The following is a 21,411-nucleotide window of genomic DNA, read 5'->3' on the forward strand; positions in this document are numbered from 1 at the left end:
ACCAATTTTAAAAGAATTTTAAGCCTAATAAGAATTTTTAAAAGCAAGAAAAATATTAAAAAGTTATTTTATTTGTATTTAAAAGAGTCAATGGCTACAATTTTAACAGTGAAGACAGAAGAAAAGGATTCAAAATGTTTTTAGATTAAAATAGAGGATTTATTAACAGATTGCATGAGAGACATGAAGGAGAAGGACATTTTGCAATTTTCTGACTGGGCAATTTGGGTGGATGGAGGTGCCAGTGACTGAGTTGGGGAACAATGGAGGTAAAACAAGTTTAAATAGTAGTCAGGGATCATGAGTTAAATTTTGAACATATATTAAAGAATGTATGAAAAAGTGAAACGAAACTGTCAAATTAGTTGAGTAGAGAGGTTTGGGCAGGAAATTTACCTGAGAAAATATCAGACTAATTTTATTATAAGTCACCTTGTAAGACTTGTAAGTTAAGCTTACCTGGTATGATATAGAGATAGTGAGAAGGGAGTCCAGGGCTAATTTTCAAAGAACTCCAACACTTATAGATCAGATAGTGCCAAAAAATAAATAAATAAATAATCAGTGAAGTACGCTGAAAGGTTCCCAGAAATAAATGTATCAATAAGATAAGAAGAAGTCGTAGAATGTACTTTTTAACAGTGCTCTGGAGTGAAACAACATGAGTACAAATTTGAGGTTTCGAACTAACTGAATGCAGCTTTGATGTAAAGCAGTTTATTTAACCTCTTTATTCTATAGTTTCCAGTGACAACCATGGCGCCCATCTCACAAGGTTATTGTCAGGACCAAAAAGAATATATTTCATTAATTGTTGTATTCTCAATAACCTTAACATGCAGAAGAGACTGAGCATGTGATATAAGACTTCAATGAAAGTTAAAGTTACTATTATTGTTACTGAAAATTGTCTACTGGGGTTTACTGGTTACTTCGACTGGAATGGATATAGTGAAAATTTGAGGGATAGAATTAAGAATAAAAATTCTTGAAAAATGAATGAGAACGAGAAATTAAAATGAGTGCAGAATCAGCCTTTTAAAGGAAGTTGTCAGTTAAGGGGCATGAAGAACTAGGATAGTACCTGGAAGGACATATGAGGTCAAGAAAATGTTATTAAAATATGAGGTAAAGTAAAGAATGTTGGAATCCTGAAAATAATGTCAACAGAAGATATACAATGGGGATAACAATGAAATAAAGTCCTCGGAATGACAGAGCAGAGGGATTCGAAGTGCATATGGAGGCATGTCTTTTGACAAAGGATAATGGTAGTTCCTATATTGTAAGATTAGAGAAGAAAAAGAAAAAGGATTAGAAGAAAATACGTTTTCAGATTTGAAGACAGGAAGGTAATATGATGAATTTTTTTGTTTGATGACTTTTATTTGTATATTTCTTTAACACTTTTTATTAGATGTCTACCATGTACCATGTATCATGTTAAATACTAGGGATATAGGAATATACAAAATTAATAGATTAGAAATAATTCTCTTCAACTATAGACTTTATATTATATTAGGAAGTGGAGAGACAAACCCCACTACAAAAATGAAAGAAAGAAAGAAAGAAAGAAAGAAAGAAAGAAAGAAAGAAAGAAAGAAAGAAAGAAAGAAAGAAAGAAAGAAAGAAAGAATAGTATTTCAGATTATAAGAGCTATGGGAATAACTAAAGCTGGGAATGGGAATGGAAAATTATAGAGATATTGCACTTATAAGATAATCAGAAGAAGTCTCAGAGAGAAGGTGAAATCTGAATGATGTAAAGACTAATGCAGATATCCGGGAAATGGACATTCTGGACTGAAGGAAAAGAAAATATAAAGCCCCTAATTGAGAATGTGCTTGGTGTTCAACAAAGAGATAAGAAGCCTCTGTGTTTCCAGAACAGAGAGTAGCATTTTCTCCAACTGATGCAGAAAGATATTAGTTTTTGAAAATAACAACAATAAGATTTTAATTATACTTAATAGAAGTCATCTTGCTGCTGTATTGCAAATAGACTGAAATAAGCAAGAATGAAATTAAAAAAAAACACTTAAAAAAAGTAGAAGGGGTTTTGCATTAGAAGTACTAATGAATTTAAATAATTAAAATAGTCTAAGCTTGATCTAAATTGAATAATGATAAATACGATTCTGGGTATATTTTGAGAGTGTATATAATGAGATTCTGGATAACGTTTGAAGGTGGAGACTATAGGATTTTACCAACTAATTGAACGCAGGTTGTAAAAAAAAATAGGAGTCGAGGATGACTCAGATTTTTAGACTGAACAATCAAAGGATGGAGATTTTATTATTGAGAAGAATGTTTTGGGAGGTTTAGGTGGAGCAGAAATATGAGGATTGTGTATTTTCTATTAAGTTTAAAATATCTATTAGTTATTTAGGTAAAGATAGAAGTGGGCAGTTTTAAATACTAATCCAGAGTTTAGAGGAGAGTTCTAGGTTGAATATAGTAATTTTATAATGCAACATTTAGATGACAATTGGAGTTATAAGATTGGATAAATTCATTGAGTAAGTGAGAGCAGATACAAAGAAGAAAGTTCTAAGGACTAAGAAGTAGGGCACCTCAAGGTTTTGAGGTCAGGAAAATGAGCAACAACCAGCAAAGGGTATTGAGAAAGAGTAGTGATTTCAAAAATGGAAGAAATCAACTCAGTGTAGTTCCCTTGGAACCAAATGAAGCAATGTTTTAAGAAAGAATTGACTGACTATGTCAGGCACTGCTGATAGGTGAAGTAAAGCGCTGATGTAGACCTAATCCTTGACTTTAACAAAGTGAAGGTAATTGGTGAAAACTTGAATGAATTGGGTTTGGGAGAGAACAAAATTGAAGGAATAGAAGATAAATATCTGAAGAGCTTAACTTTTAAAAAATAATTAAAATGGAAGGGAATTGGGGTCACCCTATTTAAGCTAATGAAAGCATCTAGTACAGACAGAGTGACAATTGACAATAAGAAGAAGGGAGAGAGGCCTGTGCATAAATTACTTATGAAATATGAGGCAAGATTATCTCACTAAAGTAGATAGGAGACGGGGAATTTTAAACATGATATCATAGAATATATGTTACGGATATTAGGAGAAAAATATTACCCAAAAAATTGTGGTTAAAAGAAATCAAAACAAAACAAAACAAAATAGAACAGGGCAATGTTGAAAGCCTAGATAAGGTTAGAGATCTTAAATTATGATACCAATATTGAATCTTCTCTAGTGGTGTTAATTCTTTTGAGGCATAATCATGAAAGAGACAGGTCGTTGGCTTAATTGAAAGTTATTTATTTATTGATGTGTTTGTTTATTTGGTACTAAGAAGGAAAGAGGGTGCAATGAAGCTGTAGATGTTTGTAAGTTAGTAATCATAATGATTTACTATGGTATCTTAGCTGAACATGAAGAGAAATAAAGAGTAATGAGATGATGGGTAGGTGAAAAAAAAAGTATCATTGGAATATATAAAATAATAAAGCAAGGAATTACTGCAGTGGACCTTGGGAAAATGAGTGGAAAAGTCAAAAGATTTCCACCAAAGAGTAGAATTATTGCATTCATGGCTCCAAAGGTGGAACAAGTTATGATGATAGAGTTCAAAGGGGTGACCATGATATCAAGCGCAGGAAACGGTGACTGGAGATGAAATCCTTAAGGAATTTAGATGCCAAAATATCTTGGCATTTTTTAAGAACTCTGGAAGAATCAAGGATGTAAATAAAGGCTATTATGAAGGTAATCTAAGAGCATAATTTAACTCTCCAAAGACAAAAATGACTATTGTGGACCAAACAAGACTCAGTGGGAGGAATGCTCCAAGGATGTTTAAGACCTGCAATTACTTCATTTCATGGCCAATTGGTGTTTTCTGATACAATAAATATACTTGGTGTTTCTTGGTATTGATTGAATATTGGATCACCCAGGCGAGTTTTAAAATGATGCTTAAGCCAGGTCTCATCATCAAGGAGTCTGATTTTACAGGTCTGAGAAAGAGCCTAAGACAGGTGATTCTCATGTACAGCTAAGAGAATCCTTTTGCACCTCATACTGCCACATGCATTGGTACCTTTTTTCCTTTCAATACTTTGTAGTAACATGGTTGAAAATGTTAGATGACGGCCATAAGTACATTGGGTTAAAGGTAAGATAGAATTAATTCAGGCCGTTTCTTCCTCCTAGATTGCCTTGACCATAATTCCTTCTATCTAATCACTAAACCTACTTTCTATATGTTCTCTCTTTCCAATAAATTTTCAGATATTTTATTGACACAATCAGGAAGTGACATGTTCATTTTTCTATTATAAATTAGTTTATAATATAATATATCACATATAAAAAACTTAATATATAATATATAATAAACATATATAATAAACTTTATAATAGAATATATAATATATAAAAACTTTATAATAGAAAAACATTTTTTTAAATTTTACTTGTTTATTGTCACTTTTTTACATAGTTGGCATAAAATAATCTATTAATTTCAGTTGTACAGCATAGTGATTAGAGATCTATATAAACTCACAAAGTGATCACCCCACTAAATCTAGTACTCCTCTTTCCCCTTACATATTTATTACATTATTACTATTTTCCCTATGCTATACTCTACATCTCCATGTTTATTTTGTATCTATTTGTACTTCTTAATCCCTTTGCCCCTTTTCAGCATCCCCCTAACTCCCTTCTATTTAGTAGCCCTCAAAATATTCTCTGTATCTATGAGTTCGTTTCCATTTTTGTTCTTGTTTGTATGTTCTTTATATTCCACATGTACATGAAATCATGTGATATTTGTCTTTTTCTGTCTAACTTCATTGAGCGCAATGTCCTCTAGGTCAATCAAGGCAGTATCTTTTTCCATCCTCTTTCTTTTAGTCTCTGTGTGTCTTTTAATCTAAAGTGAGTATCTTACAGGCAAAATATGTATGGGTCTCATTTTTTTTATCCATTCAGCCACCCAATCTTTTTATAGGAACACTTAATTCTTTTCCATTTGAGTCACTTATTTATAGGAAAGTAGTTATTACCATTCTTTATTCTTGTTTTTGATATATGTTTTTTCTTCTTAAAGAAGTCTTTCCAACATTTTCTATAATACTGGCTTGGTGTTAATGAATTCCTTTAGCTTATTATTGTCTGGGAAGCCCTTTATCTGTTCATCAACTCTAAATAATAGCTTTGCTGGATAAAGAATTCTTGGTTGTAGGTCCTTGCTTTTCATCACTTTGAATATTTCCTGCTAATCCCTTCTGCTCTGCATAATTTCTTTGGGGAAATCAGCTGCCAGTCTTATGGGTGCTCCCTTGTAGGTAACTTTTTCTCTTTCTTTTAATATACTTTCTTTGTATTTAACCTTTGACACTTTAATTATAATGTATCATGGCGTGAGCCACTTTGGGTTTACCTTTTTTGGGACTCTCTGAGCTTCGTGGGGTTGTATATCTATTTCCCTTACTAGGTTAGGGAAGTTTTCCATCATTATTTCTTTAAATTCTCTTCAACTTCTTGTTCCCCTTCAAGTATCCCTATGACCTAGATGTTTTTACATTTAATTTTGTCCCATAGGCTCCTTAAATTATTATAGCCTTGGCTTCTTTTTTCTTGCTGCTATGACTGTGTGCCCTGGCATCCCAATCTTCTATATTGGTGGTTCAATCCTCTTCTTTATCCACTCTATTGATCCCCTCTAATATACTCTTCATCTCAGATGTGTTCTTCATTTCTGACTGTTTCCCTTTTATAATTTCCAATTCTCCTTTTGTGTGTGCGTGTGCGGTTTTTTTTTTTTTTTTTTATCTCTTTGTTAAAGTTCTCACTGAGTTCATCTACATTTCCCCTAAGTTCATGGAGCATCATTATAATTAGTGTTTTGAACTCTGCATCTGTGAAATTGCTTGACTCCATTATTCCTGGATCTCTGTTATGTTCTCTCAAATGGGTTCTGCTTCTTTGCCTTCCTATTTTGGCTGTCTTTCTGTGTCTTTTTCTATGTACTAAGCAAAGCTCCTAAGTCTTCCAGTCTTGTTATGTGGCTTTGTTTAGTAGTTGTCCAGTGACACAGTCCTGACAGGGGTTCAGCTGCAGGCCAAGTTTATCCCCAGCCTGTGCCCCTGTGGGGTCACCTGTTAAATTCAGCAAGCAATCCACAGAAACTGTACTTATAGTTATTTCAAAACACCGGAAACCAAGGCCAGCTGCTACCAGTGTGGGTCTTGGGGCTGGTTCAGTAAGGAGCACCAGAGTCACCGAGGACACAACTGGCTTTGGCTTGGTTGGGGCTGTGAATTGAAGAAGGTGGAGTTTCAGGGAACCCTTTGGGCAGAGTGACCTCTGTTAAACAGTTCAATGACACCTCAGCTATGACGATGCTGTGTCAGCACACTGGGAGGAGAGAGGGCTCAACAGGGGAACAATGGACACCACCAGCACTTCTACCCAGTAGAAAGCCTCACCTCTGGACCTCACTCCAACAACTCAGTATCCCCCTGTAAGTACTTGGTGCCCCCAAGCAGCTGACCTGGCCCTGGTGCTCAGAACAAGTAAGTCTGTCACCATGAAAATCCGGTTGCTGACACAGACCCTTTAAGAGGCATCTGCAGCTGCTATAGCCTCTGTCCCACTTAGCTGCTCAGCGTGGGCAGCCTCATGTCTTCACCCCTTTCCACCTTCTATCCTTGCAGGTAGATTAATTATTTCTCTCCTGGTTGTAGTGCTTCTGTTCATCTAGATTCCAGGTGACTTTACTTGCTATTTTTTTCTTTGTTTCCATCCCAACCTTGATGTAGTTGCAAGAGGAATGAACAAAGCCTCTATTATCTATGCCCTTTTTAGGTCTATATTGCATTTTTAATGTACACATAAATAGACTTAATGAAAATCTGTACTGAGGATATTAGATTCATCTTTGAATCTCCTAAAACTCTTAGCACAGTGTTTTGCACTTAGAAAGTGCTTCTAAATATTTGTTGAATGAGTAAATTATATATATATATATATTAAATTGCATTTGCCTGTGTTACAAGTAGTTACTTTCTGGATGTAATTTTATGTATTACCAAATTGTATTAAAATTTTACTTACAGTACCTATTTGGTTTATTTTCAGCTATTGTGAAAAAAATTGTAGTCAATAAATGATTGAATTACCTATTTTAAAATTGCAATACATTTCAGATATCCTTATAACATGGGTTTAGATTGTGAAAAAAATCTTTTAACTGAATAAGCTATGTATGAGTGTTAAGGTCTATAAAATCTAATGAGCCTAAAAACAGTTCTACCTGTGAAGTTATTTAACTTTTGAATTTTGGTTTAATAGTCAAAAGCTAGTTCGTTTCCAGTTTTCAGAGTTAAGCACTTCAAGATGAAAGTTAAATATTGGAATGTCAGAACTTTGGTCTTTGTTGTGTTGAGCTATTAGTTGTGCAGGCTCATACAGTAATATTAGCAATAGAAAACTAATATTCTGCTTCTTTAATAGCAACTCTTTTATCAGTTTCTAATAAAAGTTAAAAGAATTTAAAATGTCTTATTTCTGATGTGAATTTTTTATATTTAGTTGCTATAAGCATTAAAATATTACTTCATCTTTTGCATATAGTCAAGGCCAATACCAGGGTGGCATTGTCAGGAAAGCATTAAAGATGAAATTAAATTTACTAGATTTTTCTTTTTAATCCTGTTTTTAAAACTACTTAGAGGCCTTTCAGAATCACTGCTGTTTACAAGGTTACCAAACTGGTGGAAAACACTGAAACATTAAAATGTTGAACTGCTATAGTGTCTCATAAACACATTCATAAAAAGAGGCAGAGCCAATTAAAAAAAATAAATTTCTATGTACTGTAAGATAAATTGCTACAAGCCAACCAGTAAAAATAATGGAGCTGTCAAAACAATATAATTTCTGTATACAACCAAAGCATATATGATATAATAATAAAGATTTCTTGAATAAATACCTAGTCAGGAATGAGCTGCCAGAAAAATACATTTATTTAGAACTCAGTTCATGGAAACAGATGTTTACTTATAAGTTTGTAATATTTGACAAGTGGAAGAGTATAGCTCAGTCATGGCCTTCAGTAACTTAAAATATTAGAAGCTTTAGACCTTGCTCAGTTAAATGAGTTATCCAAATGTTCAACTTTCACAGATTGATAATCTGGCTGTAGACTGGGACATCTCACTATCTGAATTGATTAATGATTGAGGCATTAAACTTGATAGATCAGGGTCTTTTGCTAAATAAATTAAAGCAAATAGGAGTAACTGAGCAAGCTGTTGGCTTGTCTAATGGCTATTTGTTAAATTAATCTCAATCAGTGATTACAAAAAGATGTATTACGATTCCATCCTGTTCATTAGGGGACAAAGTCTATTCTTGAGTCCCGAATGGTCACAGAACATTCACTTGGATGAGTGAAATATGTAAGATCACACAAGAGCAAAATGTAGAGCTGCCTTTTATCATGGAGAGAGCTATAAACATGAACTCAAATAATGTATACCAATATCTGTAACAAAAATCAGTCATAGAGGCACAATAACAAAGCCATTTATGCCAATCCATTGATAGAGGTAGAGGGGTGCATGTGCACCCAGCTAGAGTAGACACCAAGTAAGGATTTTTCGAAAATTATTTTTCTTAAAGCTATAAATTATGGGAACTGTTCAGGAGAGGTAAAAATATTAAGGTGTTCAGATATGCAGACACATGTACAAGCATTTAAATTATTTAGAAAAGTGATTATGAGAATCAATTATGTCAAAGTGATTATTTCTGGAATAGAAAGAACTTCAGTTGGACCCAATGTGAGTAAAGAATATTCATGGAAACAATAGGGTTTCTTCTGGAAGCCCAAATATAAATAAAACAACTAGAAATCTTTATTTAGGTTAATTCAGCATGAAAGAGGTGATCCAATTGCCACCATTTTTTACAATTATTAAAATGTTCCACATTGTTTATTCATTGCACTTAAGCCTCAATTGCCTTCTATGAAAGAAGTTTTACCTCATTGATATCATCTTGCGTTGCCTTGACCTCATATGATCAAATACCTCTAATTTTAGAGTGAAATGTTTTCTCCATATGCCTACAGCCAAAACTCTAACATCATTCTTATAAAACTCATGCAATGCTAAATGTCATGGCTCTGCTTTCTTCTATAAATTACTTTATTAGTGTTAAAAAATAAACTGAGGCATATTCAATTTTTTGAGAGTTTATCTGAACGAAAGTCAATTTCAATCACATAGCATTCAATATAGCAGATAGAAAAGAGCTCTGAGGAAATGTTTAAAATGATAGACTTTTATAGGCAGAAGGGAGAGGAAACAAAGAAGTCATCCTAGGTAAAAAGTGGGTTGGTTATTGCAAGGTCATTTTCCTTTAGAGGATGGCCGCCATCTATAAGGAAGATAATCTAACTAGCATTGATCAGTCAATCCCTGATTGACTACTTTAAGATTCCATTTCTTTGAGAGCTGAAATATTAAGTCTCAGTTTGATGACATGAAGCTTAGCATAAGTGACTTCAATTTAGACCTGTTGTCTTGTTTTTCAACAATTTTCCCCGTTTAATCAGACTCTCAGACTGAGAGACTTAATTAAAAATTTAAGGCACAAGAGCTACTCACAGTTACTGTTCTGGAATTCTCATAGCTTTGTTGTTGTTGCTATTGTTGTTGAATCTCTATGTGGTACTCACAGTTTGCTACATTGGGTTCTTTAAATTGTTCATTCTCTTATTTTCTTTTTCTGATGTTTTATTTGTAGGGAGATCTTTTTCTAGGTGGTTAGTGGCTGCAAACATGCATTAAAAGATTTTGTGAGAATACAGTACACAAAAGACACTATGATTATTACAAACAGGATAATATCCAGTATCTGTAGTGCAATATCTGGAGCTGTGGTTCCCAAGACCCAAAACAATCAGAATCAAATCAGTCAAAGAAAGACTTCATTGAAGGAGTCACTTAAGTCAACTGTCTGTTCAGTAATATGTAGCTGAGTCTTAACTTCCTGAGTAGTATCAATCCAAGTGCAGTGAGTGGTGTTGGCATAGCACAAAAACCTCCTCACCCCACTAAAATATAATCAAGAGCTATCATAATATTAAAAAGAACTTTGGCCAGAAGAGTCTATGAATTTAGGGCATGTATCACATAAGCAGTAGATTCTGCAATACCTTCAAAAGTTAAGGTTTTGGTCATAAGACTCATTTGCACTTACTCCTAGCCAGGGTGTAGGGATCTGCCAAATGAAGAAAATTCTAAATTATGAGTGCCTCCTGGTAATTCCTGTTTGACTCAATGGCTTGGGACTGAAAAAGTGACAACTGTGGAGGACAGTAAAATTTCAGGGTCTATAGACTGCATAGGTGGTTTTATTCTGGTTACTCTTGCCTTGTGTCCCTTTCTTTGTACAGAATCTAAATGCAAGCTTACTTGGGTTTGGGGTTGTTAAACAGAGGCAAACAGTTTAACCTGATAGAAATGGAGCTGAGTTTTTTCCAGAGAAAATGAGACATTGAAAATCAGGGAGAAGTTTGTGATGCTACAGAATCACGACCATCAAGGCAAAATCAACAGTTGTTTGGAGGTTAGATTGCCTCCCCTTTATAATGGCCTAAGATATGTAAAAAATAGCATTATGTTTCCAGGACAGACCAAGACAAAAGGTGAACAAAAGAATCATAAAGATTTTCATGGTATAATAATTAGTATTATAATGGCCATATTAGAAAGGAGAAATAGGAAAAATGAAAAAATATACATCGGTCTAATGTCTTAGGAGGAAGCAGTCTACCACAAAGTCAGCTACATTTCTTCCTAGTCAATTGAAGTTTGAAGTCTCTGGTATTTACACAGGAACAGGTATCAGGTGGAGTCTTCTTCATGTGTAAAATACACACCCATATTTAACATTTTATTATCAACAGCAGTGTCAGCGGTCAAGCGTGCTTGGTAAGGTTCTTTTTATGAATCTCATTTTTGTAAAAGCATTTGAGTAAAACAATAAGTTTTGTAAATGATATAAGACTTTAAAATATCCATGGTTAAAGATCTGACAAAGGTTCATTATAATGAAGTTGACAAGGAAATTTGATTATTTCTGTGACTTATAGCTTTTTAAGATAATAACTGGAGTTATGACTGATAACCTTATACTAAAGCATATCAGATTTTTAAGAATTTCATACAATATCTAGAACATATTCTAGATATATTAATTACATATTCTAGATATATTAATGACATAGTCATATAAATATAATTCTAGATGGTTTATTATCATTTATTTGTAGAAAGCACAATTTAACTAATCAAATAAACCTAATTATTTTAACGTCTCTTTTTTACAAGATGAGAGACAAATAGTTTGAGATTTTTCAAGGCCCTCTGAAAAAATGAAATTTGCTTTGAGGTCAGAAAGACAACACTTAGAATTTGATATTGGAAAGTTGTCAAAACATAAAAAAAGGTTCGAAGATTTGATTAAATAGGATCACAGGTCATTATGAAATAATATTTAAATATATATTTAACCAAAGTGATAACAGAGATCTTAAAGGCAAATGCAGAAGTTACATAGTTGTGAATAAAACAGCTTTGACTATTAAGGAGACTGGGTTTTTAAAAGTAATCGATGACTTGATAAAGACAACATAAGGCACAAAGTATTATTTTGGTAAGACAAAGAATCTTTGCTTTCAAAAAAATCTTTCACAATAGTCCAAGCAAACTTTGACATTTTAACAGAGAGAAAATTCAATTGTAATTTAAACTTTATACTTGTGTCCTTTTGATATTAAACTTAATAATTAAAAATTTTAAAATTTATTCCAATATTAGTAAGCTTGACCACACATAACATTGGTTTGATTCAAATTATGTTTCTGATAAATGGAATAAGTTAAATTTAAATGCTCAGATAGTTAAATATCTTTAATAATATTTGTGGAAGAGACTTTTAAATTTTTTCATAGGCCTAATTTTGAAAGTCTTTTTTTTTTCTCCTGATAAAAATTACCTTGTAAAAATTACTAGAAAGACCAAGTAGGATACCTACATCTCAAAAGTCACAGAGAAAGAATGCATGTACCACCAAGGACTTTTGTTCTGTAAATCCATATCTTTTACAATATCTGAAAGCATTTTGAGATGAAAAGGGGAGGTTAGAAGATTGGGAAAAAAAGATAGGTGAGCTTTGAATTGTTTCTAAAGCCACATTTCTGTTCCTATAAAGTCTCAATTTGTAAGGCAAGTATAGTTGTTTCTAATTTCTCAAAGAATTGATTTGCAACTTGAATGGTATCAAGATATTAAGGCTGACCCATCTATCCAGCTACATTATCTTCATTTTGCTTCTTTGTACCAGGAAGAAGCTTTTCACCTAAGATGGAAATCAAGATTCTTGTTCTAGAGTCAGAGCTGTGTGTCTTTGGAATGCTTTAGTAAATTCTTCAACAATGGCTTTAGAATGTTTTAATTTTTTCTGGGTACTTAGTTTTATTCTAGCTTGGAGGAAAAGGCCTTTACAAAATGTTTCTATTAGTCTCTGAATATCAGCTTCTAATTTGGTCAACTTATGACCATAGAGTTACCTTATATATATATTTTTTTAAGTTTCAGTTGAGTAAAACTGAACAACCCCAGGAACTCAAGAACATCCCTAAAGATCATGCAAAAGAGATTACCCTCCCAAAATTTAGAGATGACTCCCAAAGATAACCAAGAAAAAGTAAGACTTAGACAATTACCCTGAGAGCTGACACAGTTGGTAGGACTCTAGCTGAAAATGGGGTTCAATCCACATTTCTGTCTAGCCAAATTTTAAAGGCCCCCAACCTGAAGGTTGCCAAGCTAAGTTCTCATCATAAAATTAGACAAAGGAGAAGGCAAGAAGCTGTCCCTATGAGAGAAAGGATTGACAACTAATGGATACCTGAAAATAAATTTACCAGTTACAATTCAAAGATTTAATCATTACAAATATTTTTTTTTGCTTGCCGATTTGAATTTTGAAAGGAAGGAACAATGTGAAATTTTATCTTCCTCTCTTAATTAGGCACTATAGATAGAGATCTCGATGAGCTAACTTTGGTAATAATTTTCACCCTTTGCTAGCTTCTGACAGTTTTGCCAGAATCTTGTTTGCAGGCTGTGAAGCAAATAGAATGTTCTGATAGATATCATTCTTGGACACCAAAACTGTACAGGAGGAAAAATAATTTTCCCTCTACTCTTTACACCTTTATGGTGAGTGCTTAGCTGAGACTCCATTTTCTGTAAGACACTTTGTAAATAGATAAGCTTATCTAGGTTAAAATTCTTTACTGTAGTCACTGTGATTCAGATTTATCTTTTGTAAGGTTAACCTGCTTGTTCAGCATTAAAAAAATCAGAAATGGGACTGCCTGCATTATATCTGGGCTGTGATGGGTGGTTCCAAAGGCATTCCAAGGTGGTTGGCAAGTGAGGTCATTTTGATTGGCACTCTATGCAATACTTTGCCTGATGTGCGTGCACATACCCAGAATTTTACTACTATTGGGGTGTTCTTTTGGGCTGTTTCTAGGCTGGGTCCCTAATCCTTTGGTCCCCATTGCTTATGTCTGACTAGATACTGACAGTTGGATCTGAGACCTGGTTAGGTTTCTAAGTTGAACCCAGTGCAACCCTGAACCTGGTCAGTTTTCCTTATTGGGTCTAGTCTGACTCTAGCTGGTTTCTGGACACAGTTCAGAAAAAGAAATGCTCAAAGTCTAAAAGTTCATGATGGAAAAGATGCAGATCTAGGATCTGAGAGGCACATACTCACCTTGACCTTCAGAGGCAGCAAGAAAACAGTAAACTCAAGAGATTTCAACAGATACCTATGCTTGTCTGCTCATTGCTCCTGGGGTCTATAAGGAGTTTCCTTCTTGTTCCTCTTCTGGAACATTAGGCCTGTTAAAAGATAAATTGAGGCATATTGAATTTTTTAAGAGTTTATTTGAGCAAAAATAAATTTGAATCAGGCAGCATCCAATCTAGCAGATAGAAAAGAGCTCCAAGGAGCTGTACGAAGTGAGAATTTTATAGGCAGAAGAGAGCAGGGACAAGGACGTTATACTAGGTTAAAAAGTGTATTGCTTATGTTAGGTAGCTAGTCAAAGACGAGCGACATGGTTAACAAAGGAATAGGAGCCCAGCCTAGAGACCACCCAAAGAACACCCCGATGAAAGTAGAATTCTTGGTACAGACATGCACACTAGGCAAAGTTATTGCCTAGTGTCAATCAGGTGTCAATCAAGGTGACCTCACTTGTCAATTACCTAAGAATGCCTTTGAAACCACCTATCATGGACCATTTATACAGCAGGCATTCCAGCTTTTGGATCCTTTTTTGTCTTTCTGGGTTCTTCTCTCTTTTTCCCTTAAGGGATCCCCTCCCTTTTGCCCTTCTGGGATCCCCTCTTTGCCCCCTTTTGCTCTTTCTGGATTCTCTCTCTTTTTGGTGGCCTTTTCTGGTCTTTTTGCCCTTTTGTAGTCATTTTGGCTCCCTTGTATTGGTTAACAGTGCTAGGAATATGTATATGCCTCCTTGTAGCATACAATGTCTTTCTAAAACATACTTTTAATAAAACTATTAAATCTCAATGACCTGTGATTCTTCACTGAGTCATTTGAGGAATAACCAAGAAAAAATGCTAACTACTCATCTGCACCGTTGTTATCCCTCTCCCTTATCCCAACCATTAGGGCTACACTGAACTCCAATCAGCCCCAACAGTAACAATTATAATAAAATTCTCTTCCTTTAAGGGACAACAAGACTCTGCCAGGCAGATGACCTAATCAGTGCTGATCAGGCAATTCCCAATTGACTTGTTTAAGATTTTATTTCTGGGAGATCCAAAACTGTAAGTTAACTCTTGGTTCGGTGATGAGGGGCTTAGTAGTATAAGTCAGGGGTCCCCGACTCCTGGACCATGGACCAGTACCTTTCTGTGGCCTATTAGGAACCAAGTCACACAGCAGGAGATGAATGGCATGTAAGCCAGAGAAGCTTCATCTGTATTTGCAGCTGCTCCCCAGAGACAGTGTCACTGCCTCAGCTCCACCTGAGATCATCAGGCATTAGATTCTCATAGGAGCACAGGTCCCTGGTGCCAAAAAGTTCAGGGACTGCTGGTACTAGTGACTTTATTTTGGTACTGTTGTCTTATTTTTTAACATTAGATTAACTAATCTGTGAGAGTTAAATATCTTCTTACTCCCCTAGACAACATTTTTAAAAATTAGTTCCAATGTATTTATTTCTGCAAAACTCTTTTTAACCAATGGCAATATTCTAGAGATTCTGATTCACTGGTCATTTAGCAAAAAAAAAAAAAAAAATGTTTAGCATGAGGAGAAAATCTTAATATTAATGTAGGGCAGAAGACAAGAGAATTAAAAATGTTAATCAAGCTATATTCAGAGCCTGCAATGTGCTGATTGGTCCTGCATCCAGGCCATGTGGACACCTGCAGAACAAAGGAAGATTTCTACTGGAATTACTAACAACCCATTTCCCCGTACCAGTGGAAGGAGAACCAGAACAAAACAGTCCTTAAGTGGCTGCCCTACACACAAAAAATTGTTCATTCTCTATGGCTAAAACCCTGGGTAACCTATGGGTCAAAGGCTGGGAAGTGCCAGCCTCTACACTCTTCCCCTTCCCTTTCTTCACTGTACGTCCATATCAAAGGAAATGAGAGCTAAAAAACATATAAACACAATTCCTTAAACACTCAGCCCCCTACTCATTGCCTTTCCACGTCTCCCTTTGTCCCTCTCACTCATTGTCTGTCTCTGAGAGGAGACTCACTCTGTCTGGGGAGTATTGCCCCTTTTCTAATAAACTTCCCTTTTGACTGTAACTTTGATGTGTGTGTTGAATTCTTCTTACACTCTCCTCCAAAGGACTCACTTTCTTGATCTATGGCTTGGTCTTCCCCTCAATGTGGGAAAATTTGCTCTGTCCTACATCAGTATCACATAAATTTGACCTGTCTACTTTGTGCTGCTTTAACATTAATCTAAAGTGAGAGAGAAAACTGCCGACTCAAGAGAGAGTTAGCATGCTGCTCAATTTACCATATTTTCTGTGATCTACATCTCCTTTTAATCAGCTGCATGTTGGGAGAGATGTTATCATCTCTGATACTGATGAGGGATAGCTCCACCTCTTGTTGTCTGCTTCCTATTAAGCTCCTTCTCCATATTCAAAGAGCCTGCAGGGAAAATACTGAATGTCCTACAAGTGTCTATAGAACAAGCTGATCACTGAAGTGAAACATCCTAATAGTTGAGCACATTCCATCATGTGTTCCTAATAGGCACCAATAAGCCCATTACAGTCTTTGTGCCTATTTTTCTCCTCCTAATCTTTCATGAATTAATTTGGTCCTAAGCACCTATAAAAAAAAAGATTGCAGGAACTTCATGCAGTCTAATGATCACCAAACATATTAGAACTCTATTTCTTTGAGTTCCTTAAGAAGGTATCTGGAATGATACTTGTTTTCTGGAGAGGTTAATGTTTGCTTGGCAATCTTAGCACTTAGGTGATTGTTCTTTAATAATTTTCACTGGCTAATGACTGGACACATTTTAGCTCTGTGCTTGTACTGATGGTTTTATTCACTTAATTGCTTTATTTTCTTTCCCAGCTCATCAAAAACTTTGATTGTTTCTCCTTCTAGTAAGTATTATTAAGCATTATGCATTCAACAAATATGTATTGACCACTCTATAACAGCTAAGAACCTTCCTAGACCCTGGACTTACAATGCTAAACCAATGTAGACATTTTTTTATACTTAGGAAGTTTCATTAACCAAATTATTATTTAAAAATGTAAAATTATCACAATAATATGTGAATAAGAAGCATGAATTGACAAGTATGCATGAATTAGCAGATTTTACCATACATGAAGACCAGAAAACCTTTACCAAGAAAATAATTATTGAACTGAACTCTGAATGAAGAGTGAAAAATAAATGAAATGGAGAAGGAAAAGACATGCACAAATGCCCTGTTATAGAAAAAGGCATGTGTTATTTAATAATTTATTGAAAGCAAGAGAAGAGTTAAAGAGAGAGAAACTGGTAGAAATAAGAACATTAAAAAAAATCAACCATGAAAGAACTTGTAAACTATGTTAGGAATTTTGCTCTTTTTTCATTCATAGTAAATCAATAAAGCATTTTATGTGCTGAGTTTGTGGAAAATAGTCAGAAAATTGTTGTGCCTGCAGCATTGAGAATAGGAGAAAGAGTAGATACAGGGTGTCCAGTTAAGACATTATTGTGGTAGTGGAGGGTGAGAAAAATGTAGATTAAAATAGGCTAATGGGTGTAGAACTTATTGGAAATGTGGACACTGTTTCAAGAAACAGGTAAAAAGTCAAAGCAATACACATGGACTGAATTGGATATGGATATGAAGGTTACAGTGAGAAAGGATATTATTAAAGATATTGCCTGCTTCTCTGAGCCATAACATCATTCTCTGAAATGGTGAAACCTGAGATAACACAAGGGTTTTGGGATAAAATAACAAGTTCTGTTCTGGACATGTTGAGCTTGAGATATCTTTGAGAAATCTAAGTTAAGATTAAAAAGAAAAAAAAGTTGGATAGGTAGGTTTCCAGTTGAGAGACAAAGTTAGGCTATTGAAAAGCAAGGGTAAACCATCTGCCTACATGTGCTAATTAGAGTTATGTTCATATGTATTAGTGATTTACAAATATGGACTCACTGGATCCTTGGGCAATGTAAGTACCTTTATAGTCTGCGTTTTTAAAAAAAGGGCGGAGGGAGAACAAAGACAAAAAGAGGTTATGTTCTTGTCATAATTGCAAAGCTAGTGTCAGAGCTGATTTGAACCCAGGCAAATTAAAAAGTGCATTTATATTCTAATTACTGTTATGCTACTTGTCAGGAGATTGCTTGAGGACTGAATATAGATTGATTAAGGAGCTCATGACTGAGATTTGAAAAACTCCAACATAGAAAGGTCAGAAGATGAGTTCCAAAAAGGAGACTAAGAAGGAGAAGCCAGTAGGCAGGACAAAAACCAGAAAGGTGTGATTATTGAAAATCAAGAGTGTTGAAGGAAGAGGATATTAGATATTCCCAAAAGATCATGTAAGATTATATCTAGAGGGCAACCCAAAGTTTGGATTTAGAGACCTATAGTTTATTGGTGACCTTAGTGAAAATTTTCTTTAAAGCATAGAGGTTAAACCAAGTTTGGAGGAAATTAAGGAGTGAGTGGAAAGGGTGGAAAAAGGGAGAGAGACAGCTTTTTCTAAAGGGAAATTAGGTTTATTGCCAAAGTACATAGGAGTATTTGAAATGCATTTCAAAGTCTAAGTATCCAGTTGCTAAAGATAGGCTGACTTCCAGGCAGCGAAGACATTTCATTACCATGGCCTCCAGGACATTTGACTGTCCTGGATTTTATTATGCCTCACCCACCACTCTATCTCAGTTTCTCTTTCTAGCTTCTTCTCAGCTCTCTGGCTTTTTAATGTGAGGATGTTTGAGAGATCATACCATGAATAATTAATTATCTACCTACATGCAATCCCTTGGTAATCTTAACCAACTTTTCTAACACATCTAAATTTGAATTCCTGACTTTTTCCTCCAACATGTTTTACTATATTCTGCCCTGTAATGATACATGATTACTTCACTCTTGTATTTGTTCAGGCCCAAATACTTGGAGTCGTTCTTAGTCTCCCACCCCATTTCCAGCTCATCAGTTAAGCCCATGAATCTGGATTCAAAATATATTCACAACTGTAACAAGTCCACTGATACCACCATGCTCCAAATTGAGCCATCTCTTATTCAACTTACTGCAATAGGCTTTAGCTCTTCTTCCTGCCTCAATGTGTTCCCTCTTGATTAAATTGGACAAAGCAGCCACAGTGATCTCTTTAAAAGATGAGCAAGGTCATATTATCACTTTTTCTAAAATTAAGATATATTTTACAGAAAGTGAAATGCATCTTAAGTGTAGAATTTGATGTTTTAATATGCACATGATTGTGCAACCTATAACCTTAGGAAGAAATCTGGTTTTTCTCTCTCTCATGACCTTTTTCATATGTGGTTTAGTATTGTGACACTGAAGCATGGGGACTTTTACACAGATATTTGGAGCTCCTCCTCTGCATGGTTCCCTCTTACTTGCCTTCTTAACTCAAAGAGATCACCTTTCTCTGTTTTGTCTTCCCTGTATCATTTATATAAAGTGCTTCCAAGCAGAGAGATTGAGAGGGAGAGTAGTGGAACACACCTTCCTAGTTTTCCTTCACTGAGTTCTTTGTTGCCTATTGTATAATACCTGAAAACATTGTATTGTCCGACTTTGTATTATTTAGAAAGGGAGGGCTAATCATTTACTTCATCATGACCAGGAGTAAAAGATGCTTCATGTCACTGTTGACAAAGTCAGGTCACTTCATTGCCTTGTAGAACACATGTAATCTCTACATACTTACATATACTCAATTACTTAAAAAAAATTCTCTTGACTTACATTGGTACTTACTTTGACATAGGTTCTGGTAAATAGAATAACTGACTATATGTTGAACCATAGTTTCTCATTCATGCTTGTCCCATGGTATTCAGCTCATTTGGATAGCTAGTTCTATGTGCTTGTCTTATCCTTTATACACAACTGTAAACTTTCAACAGCAGAAAGCAGCATGCTATAAATATTTATAGGATTGAATTGAATATATCAGAGAACCAAGTGAGTAAGTATGAATTTTTATAATTATAATTTTATGGTGAACTGTAGACCCAGGAGATGAAGAAATCTGTTTAATTTTTAATTACTTTTGGGATGCTGTGGGTATCTAATACATATTTATTGGCTGACAGGCAGGACAGGCTCCACGATAAGGAATCCATAAAAGTTGAGATAAATATATAGAAATTTGAGTTATTGCTGATAGTTTATTTCTGTGTTCACAACTAAATCCTATCTAAATACTCTTTCTTTCTTTTTTTTTTATGGTGAGTTGAGATAAAAATGATACTACTATTTTGACCAGTGTGTGAATGACCACTGTCAAGTTAATTCAATGGGAAGAATGATGATAAAAGGAAACTATTTGTGTTTCTTATTGTTACTTTTCTTTTCTCTGGAAGTAAAATCCTGTTTGTCTTGAAGGGGCTTGATTGGAAGTTGATAGTATGTACAAAGATAAATCCTTTTATATAGCTTTCTTTAATGGGTTAGACAATCTTGCAGAAACGAAACATATACACTAATGAGAACAGAATAGAAAGAAATTGATTTTTGACACTTGATCCTAACAAGCTACTCATAAATTTAACAAAGTGGTCTGTGGGGCCACCCAAACAATTGATTCTGTAACTCTATCAATAATGTAATACATGAAAAAAATCAAATAAATGCTCTGATCTGAAATACCACATCGCTAAATTATCTAGAGGCCTGTTCTTATTTGGCTTTCATCCCATGGTGCATTTTGTGGTCTCTGTTATTAATGCACTAGTCAATTTCTTCAAAGTTTATGCTATTTCATTTTAAATACTAACAGCTTATTTGTTTGTCTGTCTGTCTGTTTGTTTGTTTTTACAATACTGACCAGGCAGGTAGTATTGTCATAATAAATGAACCTACCTCCTAGTTTAAAAAATTGCTGAAAACATCTTAGATAATAAAACCCGCTAGATTTGCAAATTAAAGCTTTCTTGAAAATAACATTTTCTGGTAAGTCTTGGAAGCAATACTATGAGAAATACATATGTTGCTATTGGCTATACCATTTTTTTCATTTTTGTATGAAAATAAATAAACCATATTAAATTTATACTGCTCTAGAAGTACATTCTGTTTATAATGTATACTATACATCTGGCCATTGTCCTTTAAGAAATAGAACAATACACAATTCTCTTGTGTTTGAGGTTGCTGAGTTGTTCTAGGCTTTCTGACCCTACTAAACTACTCACAATTCTTGAAAGATAAGCAATAGTCTGATCTGTAGATCAGTAATCTGACATATAAAGAGCATTTAAGCAACACGAAAGGACACGCTTTAGGAAAAATCGATATAATTAATAGATATCCCAAATTATTGCTAAGGATACAGACTTAAATTTTCTTTAAAGCTAACATATTTTGGTTGCATTTCAGTTGCTATTGGTGCAAAATTCTAAAGGGCATCAACTATATTTGTGTGTTTTCTAGACAATTACACAGAAATAGGGTCCTTAAAAGGTACTTTTATTATTAATGCTATTGTATGTAGTTATGCCTCAGAAAGTTCAAGAAGTTAATATATACTCACACAACA

Source organism: Rousettus aegyptiacus, unplaced genomic scaffold, assembly GCF_014176215.1.
Source record: "Rousettus aegyptiacus isolate mRouAeg1 unplaced genomic scaffold, mRouAeg1.p scaffold_m13_p_4, whole genome shotgun sequence".
In the NCBI taxonomy this organism is placed as follows: Eukaryota; Metazoa; Chordata; class Mammalia; order Chiroptera; family Pteropodidae; genus Rousettus; species Rousettus aegyptiacus.